General features: G+C 43.7%; 1 protein-coding gene and 1 pseudogene across 5 annotated transcripts in view; one reads left to right on the top strand and one right to left on the bottom strand.

The window, feature by feature from the left end:
* The window catches only part of Prdm2 (PR/SET domain 2), a 101197-nt gene that overhangs the window by 87616 nt on the left and 5811 nt on the right, over nucleotides 1-7770 (bottom strand). The window contains exon 2 of one of the 5 annotated variants that reach the window (XM_029476797.1): nucleotides 4595-4630. The exons of the other annotated variants lie outside the window; for them this stretch is intronic. The gene's annotated coding sequence lies outside the window, so the exon portion shown is untranslated. The remainder of the gene's footprint in view (nucleotides 1-4594; nucleotides 4631-7770) is intronic. 5 annotated transcript variants of the gene reach the window in all.
* LOC115031038 lies at nucleotides 4680-4796 on the top strand (annotated as a pseudogene).

The following is a 7770-nucleotide window of genomic DNA, read 5'->3' on the forward strand; positions in this document are numbered from 1 at the left end:
CGAGACAGGGTTTCTGTGTAGCCCTGGTTGTCCTGGAATTCACTCTGTAGACCAGGCTGGCCTCAAACTCAGAAATCTGCCTGCCTCTGCCTCCCAAGTACTGGGATTAAAGGCGTATGCCACCACTACCTGGCTCACTTTTTTAAAAAATATTTCTTTATTTAAATGAGTACACTATAGCTGTCTTCAGACACACCAGAACAGGGTATTGGATCCCATTACAGATGGTTGTGAGCCACCATGTGATTGCTGAGAATTGAACTCAGGACCTCTGGAAAAGCAGTCAGTGTTCTTAACCCCTGAGCCACCTCTCCAGCCCCACACTTTCTTTTAAAATTTCACTACATAGTCATGTTCACTGGACCCTCTTCTCTGTTACTTCTAATCCTAACCATTAAAAACCACATCTTTGTAGGTAAAGGAACTTGCTGCCAAGCCTGATAGCCTGAGTTCAATCCCCAGAACACAAGTGAATAGAAAGAATCTCAGTTGTTTTGACCTACACAGACACAGATACACACATAGACACACACACGGGGGGGGGGGGGGATTCATGCACCCATTCATAAATATTCACAAATACAATAAATAAATCTACCTTTAAAAAAATATTTCCGAATAACAGAACTATTACAAAACCAATAGTTCTTAGCTGATTTTTTAGCATGTGTACATGCATAGTATATACAAGCATGTGCACACACATGTTCACATGTGAGGAGCACACCAGTATGTAAGTGTCTATAAACTTGTGTGAACACACACATGGAGGTCAGCAGGTTGACATATGATGCCTTCCTTAGTGGCTCTCCACTTTATTTACTGAGTGAGAATTTCTCACTGGGCCCAGAACTTGGTAAATCAGCTAGTCTAAGTATCTGGCCCGCCCTGGGATCCTGCGCCCACTTCCTGAGTGCTGAGATTACAGAGAGGCAAGCCACTATTTTTATATTGGTGCTGGGAATCTGAACTCCAGCCCTTACACTCTTGCAGAAAGTGCTTTTTATCCACAGAGGCATCTCCCCAGTCTTCCTTTTTTGGGGGGAGGGAGGGCTAAATTCTTTATTAAAGTATGCTAAAGTAAAGCCATGTATGGTAGTGTGTGCCTGTCACCCTACTCAGGATAGCAAGATCACCCTTGAGTCTAGGAGTTCAAGACAAGCTAGAACAACCTAGCAAGACCCTATCTGTAACACCAACACCAACAACAAAAACAACGGGAAACTGTACTGAACTAAACAGCCCCTAGCCTGAGACTGTGTCTTTCATTATGGGCATTTAGCACTACCCTAGGCCATCAATGCCAGCAGTGCCTCAATCATTTTCACAACTGAAAACAAAACAAAACAAAACAAAAAATTAAATACCTTCCTAAACACACGCCAGGGGCTCAGAATAAGGGTCTGCAGTAATCATGTGACTAGTATAACACCATCACATGTGCTACCTATAGCAATGACACACTGCAAACACTATTCTGAAGTAACCTTCTTAAGGGTCCACCAGCACTGCTCACAAGCCCTAAGGCCCTGGCAGTACTCTGAGTTAACACTGGCTAAGACAGCATCACTTTCACATTCCCACTTAGCTAGTGTATGGCATCTCAAAGCCAAAGTAATCCACAAGAGATCCACAATGGGTCCTATCAGGACAGAGAAGAATCTTCTCACACAGATCATCAAAACCATCCCAGCAAATGCTTTTTATAATTTTTTTAAGATTTACTTATGGGTGCTGGTTGGCTCAGTGGTTAAGAGCACTGACTGCTCCTCCAAAGGTCCTGAGTTCAAATCCCAGCAACCACATGGTGGCTCACAACCACCAGTAATGAGATCTGATGTCCTCTTCTGGTGAGTCTGAAGTCAGCTACAGTATACTTACATATAATAATAAATAAATAAAAAATCTTTTTTTTTTTTAAGATTTACTTATATGTGAGACTGTTTCACCTGAATGCATGTATGACTGCCACATGACTGCCTGGCACCCACAGAGGTCAGAAACAGGCACCGGATTGCCTACAAGTACAGTTACAGATGGTTGTGAGCTACCATGTGAGTACTGGGAACCAAACTCCAGTCCTTTGCAAGAACAAGTGCGCTTAACTGCTGAGCCATCTCTCCAGGGCAGCAAATTCTTTTTTAATACTAAAAATTCAGTGCTTCTGATTTTCTATTTACTAGCAAATACTGAAAATAGGTAGAAAAGGTACAGTAAGCAGATATATAAGCTTTGAACCTGTCAATCTCAGTCATCAATTGTTCACAAATAGCAGAGAAGCTTGAAATGGCACAAGCTTCAACAGCACCATCGGTTTCTAAAGTTCTAACCACGTGCACACACTTACTCTTCTTAGATTTACTTACTTCATTCTATGTATACGGGTGGGTGTTCTGTCTGAACGTATGTATATACCATGTAGGTGTCTGGTGCTCACAGACATTAGAAAAGTGTCAGATCCCTTAAACTTAGAGTTAGGGGTGGCTGTAAGCCAAATCTGGGTCCTCTCCAAATGCAATAAGTGATCTTGATCACTAACCCTTTTCCCCAGCAACCTTTTTTATTTAAAAAAAAAAAAAAGGGGGCTGGTGAGATGGCTCAGTGGGTAAGAGCACCCGACTGCTCTTCCGAAGGTCCAGAGTTCAAATCCCAGCAACCACATGATGGCTCACAACCATCTGTAACGAGATCTGGCGCCCTCTTCTGGAGTGTCTGAAGACAGCTACAGTGTACTTACATATAATAAATAAATAAAATCTTTAAAAAAAAAAAAAATAGTGTCTAACTACGCTAACAGTTCTGATCGCCCTAACTCTGACTTCTGAGTGTTGGGATTACAGGAGTGTACTGCCATTAGTAGTTTATAGTGCTAGGGGAAAAACCCAGAGCTTTGCCATGCTAGGCAAAGTCTGGGAACTTGGCCACATTCAGCTGTCCTTTCAAAGATATTGTTTTCAAATTCTGGAACAATCATCCTTACCAATATTAACCTGTTAATATAAGGGTGACTTGATTATTGAAGGTCAGTACCAAAAAGCAGTGAAAAATGACTCAGGTCTCAGTATCAAAACAATCTGAACAACTAAAGACATGCTCCAAAGACCTGACAATGTAGATAAGTGGCTCTCTTGACCCTGGGTGTGCACAGTCACATATCCACTCACCATCCTCTGAAATTAGATCAATCTAGGGGAAGACACACTAGCACAAACCAAACAGATGTGGCTGGTTATGCTGTCTTTGTGCACATGTGCAAACTTGGGACTTTTACAAAGCTAAGGGAAAAGCAATTATTTTTAAAGTACCAGTTTATGTCTAGGAGGAAGGAAGAATGACGAAAATATTTAATATACTCAACCATAAATCACTCAGCTATTTTTAAGACCAACTTAGATCTCTTGTTCTTATTTGAAAAATACTGTAATTAACTTCAAACTGTTATTTTAAAATTACATTAATTTATTGTATGCATGTGTATATATGTATGTAAATATGTGTTTGCCACTATGTGTAAGGGGTCAGAGGACAACCTGCAAGAGTCAGTTGATTCTCTCCTTCCAGAAAGTTCCAGGAACCAAACTTTTGTTGCCCAAGATAATGGCAAATGCCCTTACTTGCTAAGCTATCTCTCTGGTCTAAAAGTCATTCTTGCCACATGTGTACCACCAAGTAGACAGTTACTATATATGTTGAGGAGCTCTGAGGTCAACAGCCCATGGCTCTAGAGGGCCTTAAGCAATTAAACACCATCATACTAAAATGTCAAGTAGGAGACCAGCTGATATCATAGGAAAGTACTATAAATCTGCACGTAGACTGCGGGCACCCAGGGGTTTTCCAACCAAATGGAATTTTTTTTTAACTTTAAAACAATAGTTCTTAACCTGTGGGTCACGACCCCTTGAGGGTTGAATAACCCTTTCACAGAGGTCGCCTAAGACCAATGGAAAACACAGATATTACATTACGATTACAATTATGAAATGCAGCAAACAATTTTATGGCTGGGGTCACTGCAACACTAAACTGTTGTAAAGGACCACACATTGGCAAAGCTGAGAACCACTACCTGAAAACAAAATGGGCTGGGGATCACTCAATAGATAAAGTGCTTGTTGCTGCGTAAGCATGGGGACCTGAATTCAATCACCCTTGTTTAAAAAGAAAAAAACAAAAGCCCAGTGCCACAGTGCACACGCATACAATCCAGTGCCAATACAGTGTCACAGTGCACATGCCTACAATCCAGTGNTGATACAGTGTCACAGTGCACATGCCTACAATCCAGTGCNGATACAGTGTCACAGTGCACATGCCTACAATCCAGTGTTGATACAGTGTCACAGTGCACATGCCTACAATCCAGTGCTGATACAGTGCCACAGTGCACATGCCTACAATCCAGTGCTGATACAGTGCCACAGTGCACATGCGCCTACTTGGATGCACCTATGAGTGCAAACATGCACATGCACACGCACATGCACGTACACACACAATCAATCCATCAATCAATATAAAAACAATTAATGGGAAATTCTTCATGAAACATTACTCCCAAGCTGGGGGTGTAGCTCGGTGGGAGAGTGCTTACCTAAGAAGTATGAAATAATGAGTTCAGTCCCCGGCACTGCAAGGGAAAGAAGAGTTCCTAGCATCCATTAATAGAAAAGGAAGAGCCTGCCTTTTCTAGAAGCACTACAGTTGTGGCTGCCATGTCCTAATCACGTTGGGTGGCAGAGAGGACAGAAGCTATGTCTACAGATGAATATCTAAATGATTAGTAGTCTAACATTCCTTGAAGAAAGACAAACCTGAGAGGACCACCGGTCTAGCACTACACAGGCCTTGATGGCTCCCAGGACACAGAGCAAGCCAGAGACTAGAAAAACCCTGCCTGGGTCTGAGGCCCTCGGTGGTAATGAGCCCCAGATCCCTCACATGGGATCACTTGAGGTCACTGGGCATGGAGTTAGGCAGGCAGAACGAGGAACAAACCTGAGATGATCGCCAGACCGACCCCATGGGGCCTGGACAGGGATCTAGCCTCAAACAACCACCAGTTGGGCACTGCACAGGCCTGGAGGTAGGGGGGATGACACCATGTCCAACATGATCCCTGTCCAACACCATAATTCATAAGTCAGGCACTCCTGGACTAACCCCAACACTCAGAGAGCCCAGGCATCACCAAGAGAAGCAAGCAAGTGGTGGAGAAAGGAAAGAGAAAAAGAAACAGAAGGATGTGGGCACATGAAGAGAGGCAGACTTAGAGACCTGAAGATACCTGATGTGAATGGCTGGTGATACCACCTGGGACCATGGTGGGGTCCTAGCCTGTTCTGCCACTGGAGAGACCAGATTTGGGATCTGTTACCGCCCTCTTCCTTCATCTCTTGCCATCTACGACAGACGCAAGAGCTGGCCCCAGGGTCATGAGAGTGGGAGAACTGACCATGCCCCTCACCAACTGCAGCACTCAGGAGAGTGGGCCCTGTATCTCGCCAGGCAGCAGGATAGAGCTGGCCCTGGTTGGGGGTGAGGAGGTGTTGCTGGTGACCCAGACCCAAAGGCATGAGGGCATGAGAGCAGGAGAGCTGGTGGGCTGACCAGCTCGGATACTTGTCCAGGTATCTTTGAATTGGCCCACCTCAACATCTATCCCATGGTTGAGTGCATGAAGGGGCCAATCGTACAGATCCAAAACTATACAATCTCCATGACCAGGGCAACAACAGGATATCAACAGGAGTAACAGCAGGGCTCCAGTATCAAGTAGAGTAGCAGAAGCTAGAGGCCACATACAAGCCATCGCAATGAACATGTGCAAGCAAGGAAGCGGGGACCAAGGGGGATACTGTGGGACACACTGTGACACACTACAGCTTCCATCAGACTTTTGTCCTCTGTTGCGGGGGAGAGGTTGCCAGGGTAAAGAGCAGGTATGGGGAGACTGGGATGCATGGTGTCAAATTCACAAAGAACCAATAAAAAGTTAAAAAAAAAAAAAAGAAAAGAAGAAAAAAGGAAAAGGAAGTAAAATCAACTCTTCACTAACCCTCAAAGTACAGCCTCAAAAAGAACATCTAAAGCAAGGAGTGATATGATTGCTCATTCCAGTTATCCTACAAAGATTTAGTTGATCACTTTGAGTGACCTTTTCCCATCAGAGCTCCCAAAACAGCACTACTTTTGTGGTTCGACACTGAGAAATATTCAGGATTCTTGCCTAAGTGTTTCCTGAAAAGCAAAAAAAAAAAAAAAAAAAAAAAGCTACAGCAACATAGACATGGTAAACATGTCACCCAAATCCAAATTTTCACCCTACGATCCCCTAAGTTTCATTTGGTCATGCTTCAAACACTACATGCAGCCCTTCAGATTTGTCCAACATACTGCAGAATGCAAGACAGCTCATCTTGGACATCACTCACACCTGTGATGGGCTTCCTTACACTATAGGTGAACAGCTGAGAACTGCGGCTGACACCAGACACATCACCACTGGCACTGTGCTTGCTCAAGGTACTGGCCACGTGGACACCACAAGATTAACCTTCGACTTTAGTGACTGGATTTTTTTATTTGGAGTGGGAGCTAACTTGTATAATCTGAGGTTTGTGGTTTACACAATAGATGTGTAACAACTGTTCTCAAGACCACTTACAAACAGTAGCAGTACCTACTGTTTACAAAGTGTATACACTGCTCTACAGTTTTAAAAGGCCTTGAATGCATTGTTGTTGTTGTTGTGTTTAAGAAAGACCTATTTCTTTTTTTGTTGTTTTGGGGGGTTTTGTTGTTGTTGTTGTTTTTCGAGACAGGGTTTCTCTGTATAGCCCTGGCTGTCCTGGAACTCACTTTGTAGACCAGGTTGGCCTCGAACTCAGAAATCCGCCTGCCTCTGCCTCCAGAGTGCTGGGATTAAAGGCGTGCGCCACCACACCCAGCGACGCATTTCTTCAAAATAGCTTATTTGTAATTCTCAATTCAACATAAAAGTGTCTAGAAATTTATGATAAAAACATGAAAAAAGTCTCTTCATATTGGTCCACTATTTTCAATAAAACAGTATCCCCGATGCAAGGGTCTAGAAAATAAGGACAAAACAGGTAGGGACAGTTCCATGGTGCTTTGGATCCCAGGTTAAATCTGACCTTGACCTTGTGGTAAGTGTCCTAGTTTGCTTTCTACTGACCAAACTTGGGGAGAAAAGATTCATTCCACCTTACAGCATACAGTCCATCACCAAGGAAAGCTAGGACAAGGACTTACACAGAGATTGTGGAGGCATGCTATTTACTGGCTTGCTCATCTTGGACTACCTGTTCAAGGCTGGCACTATCCACAGTGTACTGGCTCTCCCACATCAATCAGTAATCAAATAAATGTTCCACAAGCATACCTACAGGACAACCTGGTAGAGGCACTTTTTCAATTGAGAGTCCCTCTTCCTAGGTGCCCTTAGCTGCTGTCAAGTGACAAAAAAACTAAGCAGCACCGTAGGACCCCCCAGATAGTGTTGCACTCTGCCTGGTCCCAAGCCCTGGAGATCCGTCTGTAGGCTAAGTCAGAGGTGGGAATGCTGAAAAGCAGAGCCAGCATCACCTACAGGACAGATGTCTTGGGACAGCCGTAAGGAAGGTCTTATCCACCTGGGAGGAGCAACAAAGACTTTCTGACTGAGGATAAACCCTAAACAAAATAAAGTCTCATATATAAGGAGAATGTAAGCAAGGAACCCCAAGCTAATAAGCAATTAGAGCCTAA

This window comes from Mus caroli, chromosome 4 (assembly GCF_900094665.2).
Source record: "Mus caroli chromosome 4, CAROLI_EIJ_v1.1, whole genome shotgun sequence".
NCBI classification, from domain to species: domain Eukaryota; kingdom Metazoa; phylum Chordata; class Mammalia; order Rodentia; family Muridae; genus Mus; species Mus caroli.